Source organism: Monodon monoceros, unplaced genomic scaffold, assembly GCF_005190385.1.
Source record: "Monodon monoceros isolate NGI ecotype Baffin Bay Population unplaced genomic scaffold, NGI_Narwhal_1 Super_Scaffold_21, whole genome shotgun sequence".
NCBI classification, from domain to species: domain Eukaryota; kingdom Metazoa; phylum Chordata; class Mammalia; order Artiodactyla; family Monodontidae; genus Monodon; species Monodon monoceros.
In genome coordinates, this window is record NW_021703778.1 from 160,101,222 (window position 1) to 160,124,380 (window position 23,159).

The 23,159-nt window shown below is 44.9% G+C and overlaps 1 protein-coding gene across 4 annotated transcripts in view; it reads right to left on the reverse strand.

Annotated features, from left to right (window-relative positions):
- FOXN3 (forkhead box N3) overlaps positions 1–23,159 on the reverse strand; it is a 403,885-nt gene that overhangs the window by 293,643 nt on the left and 87,083 nt on the right. For all 4 annotated transcript variants that reach the window (XM_029238650.1, XM_029238649.1, XM_029238644.1 and 1 more), the window contains exon 2: positions 4,803–4,918. The gene's annotated coding sequence lies outside the window, so the exon portion shown is untranslated. The remainder of the gene's footprint in view (positions 1–4,802; positions 4,919–23,159) is intronic.

Below are 23,159 nucleotides of genomic sequence, written 5' to 3' on the forward strand. Positions count from 1 at the left end.
ATTTTTCTTTCATAATGGAATTCCTTTAGTTTTCTTTGTACATCTAGAAACCACACGTATAATTGTCTGGGGGGTTTCTTGAAGCAAGCATTGCAATAGGTGCTTCTGATACATTTGGTCCATTTTTCAGAGACTATTCCCTTTGATTCCGTGGGGTCAGTTCTGAACAGTGATTAGGAAGGCCAGGAACCAGGGAAATTAAAACCATCTCCTGAGTAGATGGGTTTTTGTCTGATATAATTCTTCAAGCAAACTGGTCGTTGGTTGTGGTTTGGCTTTTTTTTTTTTTTTTTTAATAAACAAACTTGTAAACAAACTTCCTGAAAATGGAGCTCAGTTTCTACTCACTGTTTAAGTTGAGAAGATGCCTGTTTGGATCAACTGCACAGCACATGGCAAGTCTTCGCTGGCTGGAGTTCTACTCCACCCTAGATTTCAAAATAAAATCTTTTCTCCCTATATATAAAGGTGGTGCCCATTTTTAAAACGAGCTGCTGTTGTCAACATTAGGGAAGCAGGCAGAAAGGGACCAAGTGAAAGTCAGGAGCAGAGCTTGCCACCCTGAACCTGTTAACTGCTGGCTCCGGAGAACCCCTTCATGATTCCATGACTGTCTTCTCATCGGGGTCAAAAAGGGCTGGACTCACCACTCAGAGCTGTACCCTTCTCCCCGTGTGTGGTCTGGGAACAGATTCCCAAGCCAGTGTCAGGGAAGGGGGGCCCCACGTGGTCAAGGGCACAATCCTCGTAAAGGATGAGTGAGGCAGTCACGTGCAAGAGCTGGAAAGAGCAAGAAAGAGCTGGGCTCAAAGCAAAGTGGTACCACTCTCTAGCTGTGATCATGCACAATTTAAACCTTTCTGCATCTGTTACCTCGTCTTAAAATGAGATTACCGGTACCTACTTCACAAGTTTGTTTGGGGAACTAAATGAAAAGAAGGCAGGCAGAAGCTGAGGACAGCGTGACCTCTGGAAGAGGCTCAATAAACAGCAGCTAACATTAATCTTCAAGGATGACCAGTGGGGTGAAGCTGGGGTGAGCATGTCATGTATTGTCCATACCAGCATATTTCCAGGTGTGAAAGGAAGGGCTGTATTATAATTCTGTTGGGTCAACTGGCAAATGCTAGGATGCTTCCAGGCACACTGGGGCATGTGTGACTATCCCAACTCCAGCCCATCACCATTCAAGACCCGGTAAGGAAGTTAGGTAACGATTATATCTTACATATTTTACAACTCGTTATGCCTTTTAGAGATCTTTCATACATCTTTTTAAGCCTTTCATAAACTGTGTGAAAAAATGCAGGTCTGGGTTAATTACCCTTTAATCACGAGCAGACAAAAGCACAGATAAAAGTTTGGGCTTTCCCACAGTGATACAGTGCTGCAGGGGCAGTGGGAACCCCAAAGGTACCTCACGCTGCTCCCTACTTCCTACCCTCCCAGCAACGAGACAGGGTCATGTGACTAGTTCTGGCCAATGGACTGTGGATGTGGAATCGGTCTGAGTCACTTCTGGTCTAAGGCGCCTAAGAATGGGTGTGTGTTCTCAACTCTTTTTCACATATTGAAGCAACCAGGAAGCCACAGTTTGAGACGTAGGTGTCACAGGATGGGGGAGGCAGCAAAGCCACACTCGTGCAATCCAACTCTGGGTGAGTGAGAAATACACTTTTATTGCACTAAACCCTGAGATTTGGAGTGTACTTTTTACCCTAGTATCCCACAGCCTGCCCTGGCTCAGCTAGCTAGTACGATTAGAACCCGCATCTCCAACTTTCACCAGTTTTCACTCAACAGTATCAAAAATCCCCACCAGACTGGGAAAATGCTGCCAAGATTAAATGCCATAGCTTACTCATGGCAAACCTTCAATGCTTACTTGATTTAAAACAAAATGCTTTTTTGGTTTAAAACAAAATAGTTCACACCCAGTGCCAAGTAAAAAGAAGAAAGTTCCAAAATGCAGGCTATATTTTAATTTGGTGCTGATTTGTTCCAACATTTACGTTAACCTGAGAAGCCTGGATGCCTCATTTTAAAGATGACCCTAATAATTAGATTCCTGAAATGAAATAGCCTCTATGTCATATCTAGCTTTAACCGAAAGTTAAATAGATGAACAGAAAAATCCAACTAGACTATGACCAATTCTCTATCTCAATCTAGAAAATTCCTCTCTTCCTCTCTTGCTTATTTAAATCCTACTCATCCTTCGATCCTATTTTCTTTATGAGGGAAAAAGTTCCACACCTCAAATTTTGCAAACACTTGTGTCAATCAATTGCCTAGGCCAGAGGATAGCAAATTTTTTTCTGTAAAGGGTCAGAAAGTAAATACTTTATGGTTTCTGACGCACCTATTCAACTCTGCCCTTGTAGCGCAAAAGCTGGTATAGACAATCTGGAAATAAATGAACATGACTATGTTCCAGTAAAACTTAATTTAGGGACATTGAAATCTAAATTCTATATCATCTCTACAAGGCAAAATATACTATTCTTCTTTTAATTTTTTCCAGTCATTTTAAAATGTGAAAACCATCTCAGCTTGTTCACCCCAAACAAGCAGTGGGCCATGCCTGGCCGGCGGGCCGTAGTTAACCCACCCCAGGCTTAGAAGAGGCAGGGCAACAACAGATTAGGCAGTCGCTTCTGTGGGAGGGGAACACGAATACTGTTATTCTAGTCCTTCCACTTCCTGGTGGCTGGTGATCCAGGGCTCTGACTCCAGGAAGGCCTGAGCTCCTGGATGAGCCAGGCCTCAGTTCCAGAAGCACTGGTGCACGCTAAGGCAGGTGGTGTGTGGCCACGCAGACCTGATGGGATGGGCGGGAGCCTCGGCCGGCGACCCTCAGCAGCACCCTCAAGACCCAGGGCAGGAATGCCGCCACTTGCTTTATCCAGAAGAGCTAGGTGTGGGCAGGATTTGCTGGGCCATTGCAAGATGAATCAGCACACTGGGCTCCCACCCCTGACTATGGCCCCAGCTTCAGCCTTGAGGCCCTCCCTGAATTCTGGTTTTCAGAACTCTTGATACACTCTTGACATCAACGTACAAACTCACGTTCCTGGCTTCTTCCTCCTACCCTTCCACTCCACTTCTCAGCTCAGAATCACCCATTGTGAATCACCAGGTACTGACCTCACACAGCACCTGGTTCATCCCGGGGCCCTGTCAAGCCACACCCGCCAGGCAGAGTGTAGAGGGGAGGGGGGCAGGTATGTAAGAATAAACAATCAGGTAGAGAGGCAGAGGCCAGGTATGGGCAAGCCCAAGGAAGCAGAAGACCAGCCAGGGAGCAGCCAAGCCAGGGCTGGGGCACCACAGACTAGGGTCCCCTGAAGGAAGCCGTCAGCCAAGGTGACTCTGTAACAGAGCAGGTAGCGTGTCCCCAGGGGAACCTTAAGGGACCCAGGCCCCGAGGAGGAGCCTGGCTCTGGCTGGGATAGAGGCTCAGGGCCCTCCAAGCCCTGTGTGGTCCTCACTGGCTAGGCTCATGGCAGGCTCATTCCCGCCTTCCGGGCCAGACCAGGCTGCTTCTCTTCCCTCTTGGCTGAATGATCCACAGTGACCAAGCCCACCTTCAGCCCTCCCTCTTCCATGAACTCTCCGATTATTTCAATCCCAATCCTCAAAGTCTCTTAATTCCCTGAACCAGAGAGCTACCATAGTGCACGGCTCCGGCTGGAAGCTGAGCGCCATCTGCCATTTTCTTATGAGTGAGTCGTGGCTCCTTTGCTAAGGTCTGAGCTGCATGAGGATGTATCTTATGTTTTTATACGTCTTATAGTTTTTTATCCCCATCTGCCCTGACAACACATAACAGATACTCAATAATACTTATTAAACTCAATTAAAAGGTCCAACATTAGAAAGATTAATACAATTCAAAAGAAATATAGGGGCTTCCTTGGTGGCGCAGTGGTTGAGAGTCCGCCTGCCAACGCAGGAGACACGGGTTCGATCCCTGGTCCGGGAGGATCCCGCATGCCGCGGAGCAACTAAGCCCGTGCGCCACAACTACTGAGCCTGCACTCTACAGCCTTCGAACCACAGCTACTGAAGCCTGCGTGCCTAGAGCCCGTGCTCCGCAACAACAGAAGCCACCACAATGAGAACCCGCGCACAGCAATGAAGACCCAACACAGCCATAAATAAATAAATTTATAAAAAGAAATATAGTGTTATAGGAAAGAAAATGGCTTAGAGAAACTACGTACGGCAGAGGCTAGTTGCTATACAAAAATTCCCAGCAAGGTGCCTGTTGCTTTGTGTCTATGACACACACCAAAATTTTAAATAAAGATGTGACTCATTCTCATTACCTTAATGCCTAAATTCATTGACCACATTGTCAGTCTGATCAGCTGTATAAATTGATCATTAAGAAGACGCGGGGAAAAAAGAATAAAAAATAAGACGCGGAGGGGGCTTCCCTGGTGGCGCAGTGGTTGAGAGTCCGCCTGCCGATGCAGGAGACACAGGTTCGTGCCCCGGTCCGGGAAGATCCCACATGCCGCGGAGCGGCTGGGCCCGTGAGCCATGGCCGCTGAGCCTGCGTCCGGAGCCTGTGCTCTGCAACGGGGGAGATGCCACAACAGTGAGAGGCCCGCGAACCGCAAAAGAAAAAAAAAAAAAAAAGAAGACACCAAGACGCGGAGGAAGAGGGGGAGGATATCAATTGCTGGAGAAACAATCAATTTGGCATTTGCATTTAAATATAGCTTTGGTATTTCATTTATTCAGTGCAATCTCCATGAGGTGTAAGCCAGCTGGGGAAGGCAAAGCTTGGTTACCTGAGTCAGAATGGGTCCAGGAAACCGAGGTCAGCATTGCTCCAGTCACAGAAAGGACAGAGAGGCCTCCATGATCACGAGAACGCTGGTCTTCTAGGAGATGATGCGCCTAGTGGCTGGTGGAGAGGAGCAGAAGGACGACGGGATTAGAGCAGAGGAGGAGAGAGAACCCTCTCAACCACGGTGGATGTCGCCTCTGGCCTGACTCTCTAAAACATGACATACTTCAGCGAAAAAGTCAATTGCAATGGTACCTCTTTATTTCTTGGAAAGTTATTGAAGCACTGGGTCTTTCGTGATGGAGTGTTCTTGAAACTGCCTCATGGGGCATAAAAGGACCCAGAGATTTGAAAATACATGCCATAGATATTATGAGATTATCTTATTTTACTCTAGCTGCCATTGAGACATTTGTGAGATCATTTTACTTTACTTCAGCTGCCACTGAAACACTTGTCTATAATATAAAGGAAAAACATCAGAGCGCCAGCAAGCCTTCAAGGCCGGCCTTCCACCATGAGAACCAGCCTTGATCCTCCGGGTAGACCAGGTATACAGGCTGCAAAGTCAATGACTCCCTAGTCTATTGTTGTAAAATAAAATTACGCTGGCTCTATTCCTGGAGAAAAAGATGCCATCAAGCTAAAGCTCACTAAATGGGCTACAAGTTTGGAGGATACGGTTAACCTATAATCTTACAAAATAGAAAAGTTGGTACACAGGATAGACGGCATCATAATTTCTAATGGAAGATATTTTTTTGACCTACACATCAAGGAAGACACAGCAATAGGCTCTCTAATGAAAAGAATGGTGTGAGCCTATGAGCTTTAGTGTGAGAATGTTAGGAAACAAATTCATTCTATCAGTGGTTCTCAAACTGTGGTCCCTGGAAGGGCAGCATCAGTATCACCTGAGAATTTGTTGGAAACGCAGATTCTTGGCCCTACCGAAGATCTACTAAATCTGAATATTTGGAGGTGGGGCTCAGGGATCTGTTTTAACAAGCCCTCCAAGTGATACTGATACATCTTAAATCATTAATTTATCCACCCATCCAAAGACATTGAGTCCATTGTTAAAAAATAAAATTACCCTACTCTACTGCATGTTAAGCTTCAATTAAGGGCCAAGTATTGGGCGAGGGACTGGGGAGGGAAGAAGGGTCAGAGAGAGAAGACGATGAAATCTCTGCCCTTGAGAAATGTATTGTCCTCTGTGGGAGATAAAACAGGTATACAGGCAACTCAAATACAGGTATACAGGCAACTCAAATACAGACCGTGTTATTTTCTCTAACAAAGAGTTAGAAGTTTTCAAAGGAGACATTTGTTTCTGATTGGTGTGGGGAGGCAGGTAAGGGAAAGCATCAAGACAATAGTAATGGGACTTGAGATCTGCACAGGATTTTGACAGGCGGGAATAGGGAAAAGCTGAAGCAAAGGCCCAGAGGTGAGAAAGCATGAGGGCTATTCAGGTACATGGAGGAACCAGGTCTGGCTGATACGTGAGAAACTTGGAGGTGATCTCGGTGAGACAAGGTTACTGCCAAGCACAGACCCGTAAATGCTAGGGGCCCGTTGCTTCTCTTTCTTGTATGAAGACTACTTAGCAGCACCTATGGCTTATGTTTAGAAACTGACATCTGATAAACCAGGTGATTTAATAATATCTAAGTCTAGTCTGCTTTTCTGTACGTTTTGAACTGCTTTTTCTAGAGGGGAGGACCTCAGCTGCTTCAAGGATTAACTGCTGAAGGTTTGCCCTGGAGAAAGACACAAAAGAAAATTTCAAAGCAGGCATAAGAACCTGGATGTCACAGTAGCCTCGGGCCATTCTGCAAAGGGGCAAAATGTTACCACCCCTAAAAAGCCCCTGACGGCACTGATGGTTTTAGCTTTATAAAATAACTCAAGTGGAGAGGGGTGTGCCTCAGTCAAAAGGAAAAGTTAAACCAGGGACTGGGAGAAATGGGTGTAGGGATCAAAGGGTACAGACTTCCAGTTATAAAGTGGATCAAAGGGTACAGACTTCCAGTTATAAAGTAAGTCGTGGAGATATAGGATGACTATAGTTAATAAGACCGTATTGCATATTTGAAAGTTGCCAAGAGAGTAGATCTTAAAAGTTCTCATCACAAGAAAAAAAATTTTTTTTGTAACTATGTAAGGTGGCAGATGTCAACTCGACTTATTGCGGTAATCATTTTGCAACATATACAAATATTGAATCATTGTGGTACACCTGAAACTAATCAAATTTTATGTCAATCACACCTCAATTAAAAAAATTAAAACATGCCCTAAAAAAGTTAAACTAATACTCAACACTTCTAATTAGAGAAAAAACTACTTTTCATGATCAAGAAGGTATGGCTTTTGCTTCTAGAAAACTGACAGAAATAGAAGGCTTCATTTCCTGGTGCTGCTAGATGAATGATGAAAAACTGAAAATGTTTTTGATGTCATGCAAGGCTCTGATGGAAATGAAGCTGGATTCCGAATCCGTTGTTCATCCCAGTTCTGCCATTTAGCCATCTGTGTCATTAAGGGCAAGGCACTCAACTTCCTAAACCTCAGTTTTTCATCCATCAAGAATTAGAGGGCTTCCCTGGTAGCGCAGTGGTTGACAGTCCGCCTGCCGATGCAGGGGACACGGGTTCGTGCCCTGGTCCGGGAAGATCCCACGTGCCGCGGAGCAGCTGGGCCCGTGAGCCATGGTCACTGAGCCTGCGCATCCGGAGCCTGTGCTCCGCAACGGGAGAGGCCACAACAGTGAGAGGCCCGCGTACCGCAAAAAAAAAAAAGAATTAGAGACACTGACTTGTCCCACCTTTGAAATTTAAATAAGAAAACAGACAAGAAGTTGCTCTGAAAGTTATAAGGTGCAATATTACACAGGGGTATATTTTTATTGTATATATAATTATACTATCCTACTCACTGAGACATTTGGGTACTAATCAATACTTGTTACTGTATTGGCCTTTGAAAATATAAAAGTAAAATATTTCTTATGCCCAGACTCTCCTTTTAAATATTTGCAGATAGAGCAGTTCTAAGGCACAAACTTGGCACCAACCAAACTGTCCTCCCAAGAAACATTTCAAGGTAAATTTTTTACTTCTAATTTTTTTTTTTTTTAACTTTTATTCCTCTGACCTCGCTAAAGCATCCAGATATCTTTCAGCAGCTCCTGGTGAGCACGACTCAGTCTGCAGCAACACAGACATATGATGGCGATAATTTATCATCTCTGCAGTAGTTTAGTCCCAGATGGACCATTTACTAATTTATTTCCATATGTAACTGGCAGAAAGATTCATCAGGCTTCCAACTCAGAAACCTGAATTGTGCTTCATTCCCTTAACAGGCTAACTCTGGACCAGAGGAAGTACACCGTTTACATAGAAAACCAAGAGTTTCTCTTGAAAAGCCTGTCGACCTTAGACACAGGCCTTTAAACACACACACACACACACACACACACACACACACACACACACACACACAAGCCCTGGTCCTTATGTCAACTTGGAGGGTTGGTTCTTTCTTTAGATACTAATGGACTTCCCATAGGAGCTGTGTCTGATAGAACTGCAGGCAGAAGTAATGCCAAATCAGGCCCGGTTGCAGCTACAGTCCCCTCCCTGTGTGCAAGCACGGGGTCTTGTATTTCTGAAACTGAACAGATCTTTTTGCCATGGTGCTACACCCAGCTGGATGGCTGTGCAGTACCCAGGCACTGGAAACTATGTGCTTTCTTTTTTCCACTCTTTTTAAGGGTCTGAACTTGACTGAAGCCAGCAGCTGCCGTAGCTTTAGCAAGGCGATGGCTAATGAACTGTTAGCATTGCTCTCAGTCCCCCTGAGTTCAACTCTCAGTTCTCTTTTGTTTTTAATTCTATCCCAGTGATATCAGCCTCGAGCAAAGAGTGGTTAATGGAATTATTGTTGGATGACGGTGTGTATAGACAGAAGGCCAGCCAATCCCAAAGCGGGGCAGAAAGGAAATTGACTGGTTATATCTTCAGTGGAACCCAAGGCCACAGCCAGGAAGGCTCAGGAGGCAGGACCACGTAGAGATATTACCGGCTGGATCCACACACCTGGGTCACTAAACAACCACGTGGCTTCGGAAGAGTCACTTACCGGTTCAAGTTCACAATTCTCTCCTCTGTAATATGATTTTAGCTCCCTAAAGTTCCTTCTGGCTCTAAAATCTTTGATTCCATGAAGATGAAAAGAATATCAGCCATTCACCTGGCTTCCGTGTTTAGATGATGCCAAACAGCCAGAAGTTTGGAAACATCCGATAGTAGCTGAATTGGTCATGATGCTTGGTTCTGTGACAGACATAGACTTAGGAATCTCAGTATCTAACAGTCTGTCTTTGAGCAGAAGACTGTTCAATGATGTATATACCTTTGCAAGTGTTTAAGAATTCAATGAAAAATAAGTTTGAAGTACTGTTCTAGGTATGGCAAAAGCTACAGAAGTACCTAAATCAGGGTCCTGTGTCTTTTTTTTTTTTTTTTTTTTTTGCGGTACGGGGGCCTCTCACTGTTCTGGCCTCTCCCGTTGCGGAGCACAGGCTCCGGACGCGCAGGCTCAGCGGCCATGGCTCACGGGCCCAGCCGCTCCACGGCATGTGGGATCCTCCCGGACCGGGACACGAACCCGTGTCCCCTGCATCGGCAGGCGGACTCTCAACCACTGCGCCACCAGGGAAGCCCGGTCCTGCGTCTTTGATACATTTACATCACAGTTCAGAAAAGATACAACTCATCCTAATATAGTAAAATAAGTGCTATAATTTGAAGACCAACTGCTATGGGAGCATGATGGAAAGGATGGAAAAGTCATCCCAGGGAGGGTGACAGAGGGAGATCTGTAAGGTTTTTTGGAGGAATTGGAATTGAAGCCGGGAAAGTGGGAGGAAAGGAATCCAGGCAGAGACAGCAGCAAGAGCAAAGGCCTAGAAACTTCCCCCATGAGGCCAGGATATAGTATTTATTACCCTAGGGCAGGCCCCGGGATGCTCAAGAAAGAGACCTAGTGACAGAGAAGGCTGGAAAGGGACTAATGGTGGAAAGCCCTGGACACCAGCCTGGGGATTGGCTCTTACCCTGTGACCACTAAGAACCTTCAGAAACAACCAGGCAGTGGAGACTCTAAATGAGCTATGCCCAGGAAGTTTATTCTGGCAATTCTATTACCATTTACGACTGGTAATAAGATCAGTCTGTACCTTCATTTTTCTCTTATTCATTTCATGCTGCCACTATTTGGGAATCCCTCAAATTTACTTTTTTCCAAATCAACTTCCTGGCTCTTCCAATGGAAGCAATTGAGTTTCCTACAAGCACTGCCAGGATTTTACATTTGAATGACTGGTGCCGCCTAGGGCTTTATGTTTTGGTTTATGTGTTTTTCTATTTTTACGAAAGAGTTAACATACCATGGCTTAGACTGGTGTCTTCTGGAGATTTTTTTTTTTTTACACTGGAAAGTACTTTGGGACGATGAAAAAAAAATATACAAACGTATCAACTGTTGGAAGGGCTTGCATTCCCCAAACAGGCAAAAGTTGAAGTATCATCCAGAGTAGTTCATTGGCACGTTTTTGATTTCCAGTTTCAGAGCTCAAGGGTAATGAACCCAAGGCTTCCAGGGCCCCTCAAATGTAATAGCGGAACATCAAGGAAACCCTCACACCAATAGTATTTGGTTTCTCTGCCTCGGGAGACCAAGCACAGGTGGCTTCCTGCAGCTGTCACAGAGAGAGGCTGCCCACCAGGACACCCAGGGCCCGCCGGGCAGCTCAGGCCATGGGGGAGAGGGTCTGCAAGCCTGCCCTCCCGTCGGCCCCAAAGATGGGCCGGGGTCCCGAAACTACAGAGATGAGTGTGAGAATAGGCAGAGGGGCTCCCCGTCTGAGAAAGGAGCTGCCTTTAGTATGAGCCACCATAAAAAAAACAAAAACAAAAATTCCCCTTAGAAGACACAGACTTCACTTCCCGTCTCTGGGTGGCTCAGGCTACAGATGGGCATTGCTGGGAGGTTTCAACACTAGTTTCACTTTGGATCACCTTATTTAGAAGGCAAATCGTATCTATCCATTAGGATGTCAAACATTCTAGGGTTCCATCCCTGACTCACAACCCCAAATCTCTCCCAGCCCCCCACACCCCCAGGTGTGCAGGAAGCTCCCGAAGCCCCTCCTCCCATAGGTGTCCTCCGAACATTCAATCACATAATTGCTGTGAAGAACAGTGTGCAGCAGACGTGGGAGACAGTCCCTGTGCACATAAAAAACAGTCTCACACATACAAGAGCTGCGTTTCTCATACCACTTTTTGTAAAAGTCCACCTACAGTCAGAAAACAAATCCTCCTCAAATGAATAGATTAGCTTAAATTACCATGCAATTTTACATTCTCTTTCCTGATACATAAATAATAAAACTGTAAGGTAAATGCAGGCTTCCATTGAATCATGGGCATAAATAAAAATATTCTGACATGAAAACCTCAGTATAAATTGAACCGCAACATACTTGAAAGCTCCCGCAATCATAACGTGCACATCAAAATCCATTAACCTAATACCTAGGCTACTATTCACAAGCAGAGGTCTAGCCTGTAACTAAATACTCATTTGAACAGTTCTCCTCCTAAATTACTGTACAATTTGATTGCAAAGTCACACACTTACAAAGTCTATCATCTTTACTTGGGTGCTCTCTAACCAACACTCAAGTCTTCTCAGGCTACAACGGGGCGGCATAATACAAACACACAGGACAGTAAATGGTAGCAAAAAGTAGCAGCGAATGTGAAAGACAAACCAGGGTCATCCTGGCGAGAAGGGCGATATTTACAGAAGCATTCAGAAAGACAACGGAGCCCCAATTTCTCTTTAACTGCATATACCCAGTCAGCCCCTCTGCTCCTCACCTGATCATTTTTATATAAAAGCAATTTTAGAATGATACATTCAAATACCTTAGTTACCATAAACTCAGCAGCAGTTAAAGATTCTGGTGCACATTGATTTGCTTTAAGACTCAGCTATTTTCAACCAAAGCTTACGTTCCTTACCCATCACTACCCGCCCTCCAAAAAATTAGCTTCACTGACAATATCCTTCTGAAATATGTCATCTACAAAAGCCATTTTCTTACCTTTGTAACTCACTCACATTTGTTTCATTTGATGATATTTACCCAAGCAGGGATAATTGTTTGACTGGAATCTTGCAACTTTCAACTTTGCCCAGATTTTGTTGTCATGAGGAAGGGGAATGCCGAAATCCCCAATACATCGCTTAGCTGAGCTAATATACATCTGAATCAGAGCTATATTTTAAATTCTTTTACACTTACTTAATATAGTACGTGCTGCCTGTCCACTGATGCGATATCAGAAACCTGCAAGCTACTATTTCTGCAACTGTGTCACTGTAGATAGTCTGAAACATGTACGTAGTTGTTGCCATGGAAACAAACACAGCTAGGGTAGAGTGCCACGCTGTGTTAATTCCTTCACCCATGAACCCCAGGGGAATGCTAACATTCATCTTCTTTCTCCTTTAGTCTCACACTGCTTTAATATTTTTTTAGCATTATCAAATGATGTACTAAGTACATATGGTACACCTGAAAATACGGACGGCTGAAACGAGCTGTGTGCCAACCTAGCCTGCTGGGTATCTGCTTAAGGTGGTGCAAATAGGCATGGATCCTTTCACTAACTTCTCCTGAGAGAAATGGAGAACTTTGTTTCTTTCTTTTAAAATGGTGTGCGTAGGACAAAACAAGGTGAGCATCTCATCTCACCTAAGAACAGTTATCATGGAATTGCACCACAATGAAGACGCTATCGGAAATGTGCCATCCCAGTTCTGTGAAAGGGCAGGGGGAGGTTTTGCAAACTTTCCGAAGTGGATCCAAGCTGAGACTTGTTCTCCCTTCTAACTAGAGCTGCATTAGCAGGCTGTGAATCCAATCGTTTTAATTAGGCAAAAGCATAAACCCCAACAAGGGCTTCATCTGTCCCCAGCTGGTCTTTGTTCCTAAACCCATGGAAGAAGGTATTAGAATCAGTGAGGGACTAACAAGGTGGAAATCTGCCATCGTTCAGAAAGAAATGTGATTTCCCTGGAATCTGAACATTCTCGTATTTGCATCACGTTCAAATCGCTGCCCTCATCATATGTTTGGATCGGTGAAGAAAACTCAAATTCTTTCATGACACCTAAAAGCCAAAACATGTAGATACTGTCTTGCTGCGCCATCTTCCCCTTCTTCAAACTGGTGTGCCACTTTCAATACTGGGGTTACTCATCACAGTCAACAGAAGTAAGCTCTTCGAAATCTTAATTACAGCCTATCCCTTGGGCTACTTAATAATATTCAATCTAGATGAAAATGGCCACACTTTAGATTTACATGCTGATGTGTTTCACTGGAATACAATTTTCACACTGAACCATCAATGGCAGGCTTCAAAAATGCAGATCCGTGACTCTGAACCGGCATGTTTTAAAGAAGCCACTACTTTATTTGCAAGGGCTATGGCAAAACCATCCTACAAAAGACCAGCAAAGGTTGACTATTATTTTCCTAAACTGAATCATTCTTGGCTACATACTATGATAATAATGATCAACGCACCCGTAAGATAAGGCAAAACAGAAAATAGGTACGTATATACACTTTACTGGCCAAAGAACTATGTCACTTTTTGAAAGCCATCTCAAGAGAAGTCCAGTATATTAAAGTCTAGTCTTCGAGTACAGCAGGGCAGGTAGTGATGACTCTTTAACTAATCCTGACCAGTACTTACAAACTTAAGGAACAGAGTGACAGCAGTAAAAAACAGTCATTTCTTACCTTTACTTCACCCTTCCCTATTTGTTGAGTATTATGAAGTGTTTTCATATAGGTCATCTCATCTGACTATGACAAGATTACACTATGAATTAGTGTGGCAACCTCACCTCCTATGGGAGAGCACTGAGATTCCAAAGTCCGTGACTGGCCTGGAGTCAACACATTCAGAGGCACAACTCTGCCTGCTGTTAACTGATCTCATGCTCTTTCCAAGAGCCACACTACCTCTAGGTGTGCTCACAAATGTACTGGCTTGTAAAGGACTTAAAGTAACTGTAGCAACAATACTTATAAAAGGACAGATACTAAGTATCAGATAAATCGGTGTGGGCATCAATTATGGCTGGTGGTTAAAGTTAGGCAATGCTCCTCTCGGCCCTCGCCCACCTATATTCTTCCAAGGGTGGAAGGGGATGGGTCAGCCTTCAGGCTGAGGTCAGCCCCTGCCCCCAAAGCACATCCTCTCAGCCTGCTCCCACGTCCTGAACCCTCTTCCTTCCCATGTGTCCCACCCTAAATCCTGGCCACTCCTCAGAGAGGGCCTTGGAGGGGAAAGACGAGCAGAGGCTCCTTGGGCTTTGGATGTAAAAGGGGGATTGGAATCAGCAGGAAGCAGCAATAAATTGGTTAGCATCCTGTGATGGTTAATTTTACACGTCAACTTGACTGGGCCACAGGGTACCCCAATACTTGGCTGAACGTGATTCTGGGTGTGTCTGTGAGGGTATTTCTGGATGGGACTTGAATCTGTGGATTGAGTGAAGCAGATTGCCCTACCCAACGTGGGCGGGACTTAGCCAATCCACTGGAGGCCTGAACTGAACAAATGGCAGGTGAGGGTGAATTCACTCTTTCTGCCTATTTCTGAACCGGGACTTTGGTTTTCTCCTGCACTTAGACTGGAATTTAGACCAACTTTCCTGGTCCCCAGCCCCTTGGACTTGGACTGGAACTGCCCCACCAGCTCTCCTGGGTCTCCAGCTCAGAGGCAGCAGATCATGGGACTTCTCAGCCTCCATAATTGCATGAACCAATTCCTTAATAGAAAGATATATAGATATAGGTATACACACAGACATACACATGCACTGTTGGTTCTGTTTCTCTGGAAAATCCTAATACGTCTCCTTAAGGAAGGAAGCCATTCTGGACCAGCAGCCACCAAATAATCCAAAGTAGATTTCACGGTGATTTGGGCTATTCACGACCTCATACCCACATCACCCTGCACATCAAGAATGAACTGGGCACTTTCGAGAGGACAACCTGAGGCTGCAAGAGTCCAGAGTGCCTCCGACAAGCTGAACAAGTTCATGGAGTGGGTCTTCAACACCACCGACATGATCTAGGCCGGGAGAGGGGGCCGCGGGGGTGCCTGCCCCCTTAGTCCTGCCGGTGAAGGCATCCTCCGAGCTGCTGCCCCAGCTCCCAACTTTGCCCCCTTTCGGGGAGCGCACAACACGGCAACTGCAGATCAACGATCATTATCTGCCTTTTGTAGAGAAGAAAAAGAAAAAGGTAAATAAAAAATTTTTAAGTAAAATAAAAGTTTAACTGCTAAAAAAAAAAAAGAAAAGAATGAACTGGATTTGGTCACCGTTTGGTCATGGTCATTTTGGTGAAAGAGGACTTCTCGGAGTGGAATCTTCCAGGCCATTGGATTTGTTCTCGTTTGGCCTGGGGGAGCTGATGAAGTAGCAGAAGGCACCCTTAGGGGCAGCGTTCTGGGGAGGCTTCTCCCAGAGGGCAGGGGAAACTGGTTTCTTCCAATGGGTGTCCCAATTCAAGAGTCAATGATTTGGTCCCTTGTGACGAAAACCTTTCTAAAATGGATTGTATGAGAAAACAATGAATGGGGCAAAGTGGATAACATGGGATTTAGCCTGTTATAAATATTTTTCACGATTTGGCTGGCATTATGCGCATTATAATACAGAGGTGCCTTCAGAAGCCAGAGAATCTTGAGGCAGGAGAGCAGACGGGGCAGCACACAGGACAAGGCCCCTCGCTAGGGCAATGTTCTCATCCCTGTATTTGCATGTTCATTTTCTCTGGCCTCCACTTGCCCCTCCCTGGCTGTCAGGGTATCAGCGGGCCTTCTGAACACACCAAGTGGTCTGGTTCTGGCTGTTCCCTCCCTGTTCTGATTCACATCTAATATGCCAGGGGCTGGGAAACCAAATAAGAGAGTTGATTAGAATTTTGTCTGAAAGAAGATGAATACAGGCCCGAGAAAGTGTCCCTGAGCACAAAAGTGTCGACTTCTGCATGCCCTTGACTCTAGACCAGTTAGCCTAAAGCGAGTCACCAGATGAGCAGTTTGCCTATAATTTGAAACCTTTTTGAGTGTTTTTACATAGGAATGTCCCTTGGTTTGTTTGTTTGTTTCTTTTTGCCATCTCTTTGGCGTTATAGGGTTTGTAAACGAAGGGCACATCCAGCTTGTTTTTAAATTTTAGTTTACGTTTCAGTTTAATTTTTAAATTAAATATTTTTTTTGAGATAGTGGCAACAAACGCGAAAAACACTCCACACGGAATTGAATTTCTGGTGAACTGGTTATTAGGCAAATTGATAAGAGAACTGGTGTTTTAAGGGAATTTTCACTTCTCATTTTCAGTTTTTTAGAATTCAAAAACCCATCCAAGGAAACTCGCGGTTCAACCAGACCAGAATGCACACACTGCCTGCTACCTGGGCCTCGTTTTCTTCTCCTTGCACAGGACCCTCTGCACTGTTGAGTTTCCAGCCTCCACAGGAGGGAAGGAATTCGGTATTGCTTGACTTTGTTTTTTCCCACCATGAATTTACTTTACGGGCAGTACTGAGTTCAGCTTAGCTTGTGGGTGTCAGCTAGAGCAGTGCTCACCTTGTACTCACTCGGGCCAGGAGCCTCTGTTGTGCGTTTTGAAGCAGTAGGCACAGACGGCGTAAGAGGAACCCAATATCTTTTGTATCAAAGCAACACGTAGACTGCAGAAGTCTGAGAACCACTCACCTGACACTCCAAATCTTTTTTTTTTTGATGCTGCCTTTTTAAAAAAAATTATTGTATTCAAGTATAGCTGATGTTGTGTTAATTTCTGCTGTACAGCAAAGTGATTCAGTTATACACATATATATATTCTTTTTCATATTCTTTTCCATTACGGTTTATCACAGGATACTGAATATAGTTCCCTGTGCTATGCAGTAGGACCTTGTTGCTTACCCACCCTATATATAATAGTTTGCACCTGCTAATCCCAAACTCCCATTCCATCCCTCCCCCACCCCACCCCCTTTGGCAACCACGAGTCTGTTCTCTATGCCTGTGAGTCTTGGGTAAATAAGTTCATTTGTGACAACCCAATTCTTAATGTAAGCGGGGGAAAAGGCCCAAGGTCAAGGTACATCCAGTATGACTGGAACGGATGGCCCCAGCCCCATCCAAAAGGAGGGGCCAGGTGCCTTGCCTCACTCTGTTCCAAGTGCCCTTTGAGAGGGAAACCAAAAACCAGACCGGCCTTTAAGGCCAGAAGCCAAGTTGACCCAAGAGATCAGGCACAAGCTAGTGTGATCGGACAGCATCCGGGCTGCAAAGAGGGACAAGAAAGAATTAGAGGTGGTCCCTGGACTCCCCTATTATCCACTTGTGGCTCTGACACAAACATTGTCCCTCTGGGCAGAGCTCCTGAGCCGCTGAACCACTCTGCAGAGAGCAAGCATTCCAACCAGCCTGGTACCCTGGCTGGAGCTGCAAGGATGTGGGCCAGCAAGTGCGGGTCGCCTTTTTCCTGGAGCAGCTGCTCTGCTGTTTGTCCTGTAGCAGTGAGGAGTCCCTGGGGCCAGCTCTTGGAGAAGGGAAACTGACCAGGAAGGTCTCAATCTTAAGATGCTCACTTGGGTACTGAGTCAGGATTTGGGAAGAAAATTCTCCTGGGAATGGAAATTTTTCCTTTTCATTCTCAAATTACCATTGTGACATTTGCTCTATTGGGGACTGAGCAAGCTAGCTGTCCTAAGTGTATATGAACTTCCTCTATCTTTATATGAAAGATAAGGAGCTCAGTTCACATGCCCTCGATGGGGTCATGTCCACTGCAGGACTGGACACTAATACCTAGTCACTGGGGCAGCTGTAAAATGTGTTCTTTTCCTTTTTTAATCTGAGGATGCAATGAATTACATAAAAGTGTTTTACCCTAATCCTCCCTGCTTAAGAAAAGTGAAAGTCTTTAATACAGTAAGTCACTAGTAATGTACATAATCAGAATGTAAACCACTCCTATTAGAACATTTTGGGGTCAGGGACTTCCCTGGTGGTCCAGTGGTAAAGAGCCCGCCTTCCAACGCGGGAACACGGGTTTGATCCCTGGTCGGGGATCTAAGATTCCACATGCCGGGGCAACTAAGCGCGCACACCGCAACTACTGAGCTGGCTCACCTCAATGAAAGAGCCCGCGTGCCGCAAACTACAGAGCCCACGTGCCCTAGAGCCTGTGCGCCACAACTAGAGAGAAGCCCACACGCCACAACGAAGAGCCTGTGTGCCGCAACGAAAGATCCCGTGTGCCGCAACTAAGACACAACGCAGCCAAAAACAAATGAAGAACGTTTTGCGGTCTGTTTTAATAGTGATCAAATAACACTGACTTAAATAAAAATATGGTTGTTTTTTACTTCTCATGAAACAGCCTGAGATGGTGGGCAGCCCGGTGGCAGGGCAGGGGGTGAGTGGGATGTGTTGGAGCAATGGATACCCTGAAGCCCACTAAGCCCACTGGATTTTTTGCTTCTTTCTATTTATCCACATAGCCGGAAAGGAAATGACCCAGGACCAAACCAACCCAGAATTTTTCTATCTTGTCACTCTGCTATCTTCTTGTGTGTTTACCACATTTGTATGGGCTTAAGTAGCTCACTACCACCTTGCCCCTGTCCTAATTAGAAGCAAAGAGGAAAGAGAACGTGAAAGGCTTGCTCCTTCATCTTAAAGGCAAAGTCCAGATGTTGTATCCATCCCTTCCATGTTCATCCATCAGCCAGAACTTAGTCACTTAGTCATCGCTGGCAGATGGTGTTCAGCTAGCTAAAGCTCTGGGGTTCTAGTATTAAAAGGAAGAAGGAAGGGATGCATACTGGTGGAAAACTAGCAGTGTTTTTTAAAGACACTAAATATATGTATGGATACAAACATATATAGTAAAAGTTGACAAACATGCATGGGAATGATAAGCACCAAATTCAAGATGGCGGTTACATGGGGGCACAAGGGAGAGATTAGTTCTGGGATTGGGGAAGGGATACTCAGAAGTCTGTAATCATATCTTCAATTTTTTTAAAAAAACGTATTTGAAGTAAAAATTGCAAAATGTTGAGATCTCCCAAAGTTGGATAATGGTTACATGGGTGTTTTAGCTTTTATATTAGAAATAAATTATAATAAAATCCACAAAATTTAGCATTATCTCAACGACCTGACTGCAACTCAACTTATAACTAAACTGTATTTCATCAATTCTAAAAAGCACATTTTTCTACATTTGAACTCTCTGAAATGAGTGCATCTAATTATATTAGGCAGCATTTCTCTTAGTGGGATATAATGTTTTACTTTACAATGAATGATAACTTAGATTTGAAGATGTACAATGTATAAGTTCTGTTGCATGTGGTCCGTGGCGCATTTTAATATGTTTGACAGTGGGGGAAGGGGGACTGTTTCCACAAGAGGGCATCGCAAAGCTTATGAATCTCTTCAAGCCCCATACCTGGGCTCTCTCTGTTAGGTGGTTTTCCGACTTCCAAGCCAACGTTCCTTCCAATGATAGTGCCTCTGATTAAGGTCGTGTGAAACACAAACATTTGGACTAATTTTCTCTGCAACTGAAGAAAATCTGGCAGATAAAAGCCCTCCTTAATTAGTTTTAAAGTGCTTGAGAATCTCCTACCTGGTAAGTAACAAAAGCATAAATGGCACCTACAAATGAAACTCCTCCAAATGGGAAGAAATCAGAGTCAGGTGATTACTGGACCAAAATTTTGGACAGGCTGAGAAGGCACAGCCATCTGAGGACAACAAAGGCTTCTCCATCCACCCAAAGCGAAGTCCATGCTCCTGGCCTATAGAGCTAATGGGCAAGACCACCGTAGTCCCTTTTCCTTTGATATATGCTATTGTAGAACTCTCTTGTAGAAAATTAGCTAAGAATACACAGGCAACATTGTTCCTTCCATATTATCAACATGCAAATAAACCAAAATGGGGGGAAAAATCCATACAGCTGGTTTATTTGAATGCAGAATAATAAATCACCATTTTTTTTTAATTTATGAAAGTTTTCTTCATTTCTCACATTCAGTTAGTATACAGTTGGCATTTTCAAAATTCAAACCTGATGTGGATTTGGAATTCAATGAAGCACACTGGAAGACATCTGAGTGAAAAAATAAAAGTTCTAGCCATATGCTACTGGTGCATGAATTTGAATATTTGAAAGGTAATCTAGAAATGAGAATGTTTCCAATTCTCCTTACCAACAACAGTAATTCACAGCCAACAACACATTTTATAGATGGAGACACTTCACCATCTGAGAGACAATAGGAGGACAGACAGAGTCTGGGGCTGGGGTTCTGTCCCTGCCTAGTGAGTTCCAAGCCTGTGATTTTCACTAGGTCTCGACCACTCTGAAGCCCTGCTTGGTCAATGATTAGGGTGCAATAATGATTCTTGCCTCACTGGACATATTAGCACATAAAAGAGCTGCTAAATGTTTCAAGTTTGATTAACAATTGGGTGAAAAACCAGAAGACCATGCACAATGGCTCCTTCCAAAAGCCATATGTGACACCATGAAACAAGCTCTAATATTAAGCCCACTGGATTTTTTACTTCTTTCTATTTATCCACATAGCCGGAAAGGAAATGACCCAGGGCCAAACCAACAGCAGGGGCTCTCCCCCTTCTTGTTTGTACCCATGCCTAGGATGGCAGGAGCCCCCAGCCCTAGCTGGGAGGATTTCCTGACAGTGCCCAGCTAGCCTTGCTCATTCTGTCCCCGGGCCAGGCCTCTAACTGGGTCACTCAGCCAGGGAATATACAAGCCAAGGGATCACGTGCATTGCTCATCAACTCACGTGCATTTGGGGAACGTCAACCGTGCAAGACTGGAATCTGAGGTATTACGTTAGCCCACTTCCAAAACCACGTGTCAAGGATCCAACCCATGTGTCTGCAGGGCGGCTACAATGCCATGGGGTTGTCCAAATGCCGAATGTGTTGATCCCTACGCATCCATCTCACTTTGTGACAGAAGTGAGCGATCTTTTTACCAACCTATTGATAAACTGAGAGGACAAAATGATAGCATTTCTTCTGGATCTATCCTGGCAATAATTCCCAATGGACTGCCCTTCAACCTGCTCCAGCGTATGTAGACTGGTGCTCTTCTCAAGGGCATTAGAGAGGGCCAGAGCGGGGCAAAGAGACACAACTCCGCGTGAGGAGACAGAGTGTCCATGACAACCTGGGCCAGCCACCAATGTGTCTCCCCAGCTCCCCCTGCCACCCCAAAACCTTAACCTTAATCAGAGCCCCAGGTCTGGGGAAAATCCCCGACGAGTGGCTTCACATTGCTTGGGGAGAGAACCTCTTCTTGGTATGAACTCTCCGTAAGATGACACCTTATGATATTACCAGACCAAACCGCCTCTCACAGCAACCATGGCCCACAAGACCAGTTGTTACCACTTCCCAATCTCAACGAACCCTTCTAGAGCTCCTGGATCTAATCCCCACTCAGCCCAGCAGCTTCCAAACCAGACACGACCTTGTCATGAAGCGCTTTGTTCCTCGACAGGCCTCCATGCACCCTAGAGGTCTAGAATGATCTCCACCCCCGGCAAAGAAACAGAATATCAATGGGGTACAGCCAAGGGCTGGAAAAGATTCATGATCTGTGACTCAGCTCCCTGCATGGTTTCTGCCCGGCTAAGTTGTGATGGTTGCATCTTATCTCTGCAGCCTGAACTTGATCACAGCATGACCAAGGGAGTTTTGGTGCTGGTTGTTAATGTGGCGTTTGCTCACTTGCTTTACTCTGTGGGTTGCCTAAAATTACACAGCTAATGAAACACCGTCCCTGAACCCATCTGCTTTACGCAGCGTGGACAGCAGATAATTAAGCAGTCGGTCAAGTGAGCCCAGAAGTCTGTCTCACGGCACGATGGCAAAGATCTGAAAATACCCGATCCCAGCAAGCACTGGGCTCAGCTGGACCTCCGAGGTGGTAAGGTAAGACGCAGCTCCATCGCAGCTATCGGGCGGCCCCACCAATGGAAAACAGCAGTGACAAATGAAGACGGTTTTCTCCTAGAGTCCTCGGCAGGCCAGGAAACACCTGAGAAAGCTAAGAATTTGACCACATCCAGAAACCGACGTTCAATAATAATAACTCCCTAGCTGGGCAAGTGCTTCGCTGAAAAGGTCTGTTTGCTTACAAGCCATACATCAGCTCGCCTTAACTTTATCGTAAGGAGAAATCCAAAACGTCTTCTGAAAGAGATCAACCGTAACTTTATTTAGGTCACTTTGCGGACATACACAATTAACGGGAAGTAGGGGACTAATTCGCAACAGCCAAGAAAGGTCAATGCCTAGTCCATTCCTTAACCCACAGTGGTCCGTGAGTAACATTAATAGGCATTTGCCACTGTTTGCTCATCAATGCTGTAGTCATTAAACCAACAGGAGTAGGGAGAGGATTTCACACTCATTAAAAAAAAAAAAAAAGAGTATGCTAGTATGTAGTGACATAAGCATGGAAATCACACATTTAAAAGCAGCTCTTGGGACTTCCCTGGTAGTGAAGTGGTTAAGAATCCGCCTGCCCATGCAGGGGACGCGGGTTCGATCCCTGGTCCAGGAAGATCCCACATGCCATGGAGCAACTAAGCCCGAGCCCGAGTGCCACAACTACTGAGCCCATGTGCCACAACTACTGAAGCTCGCGCACCTAGAGCCTGTGCTCCGCGACAAGAGAAGCCACAGCAACGAGAAACCCGCGCACTGCCACAAAGAGTAGCCCCCGCTCGCCACAACTAGAGAAAGCCTGCGTGCAGCAACCAAGACCCAACGCAGCCAAAAAAAAAAAAAAAAAAAAAAAATCTTAAAACAGCTCTCAAAAGCATTTATATAATAAAGTCTCAATACCCTGCCTGTGAAGTAGAAATGATTATAACCCCATCTTATCAGTAAGCAGCCTGATAGCCAGGCACCTGAAAAGTGATTTGCCCCAAGCTCCTCAAAAGTTAACACAGGCTCACCTCAGAGATATTTTGAGTTTGGTTCCAGATCACTGCAATAAAGCGAATATCACAATAAAGCGAGTCACGGGAAGTTTTGGTTTGCCAGTGCAGAAGAAGTCACGTCTACACCATACTGTATTTACATACCTTAATTATTGCTAAAAAAAAAAA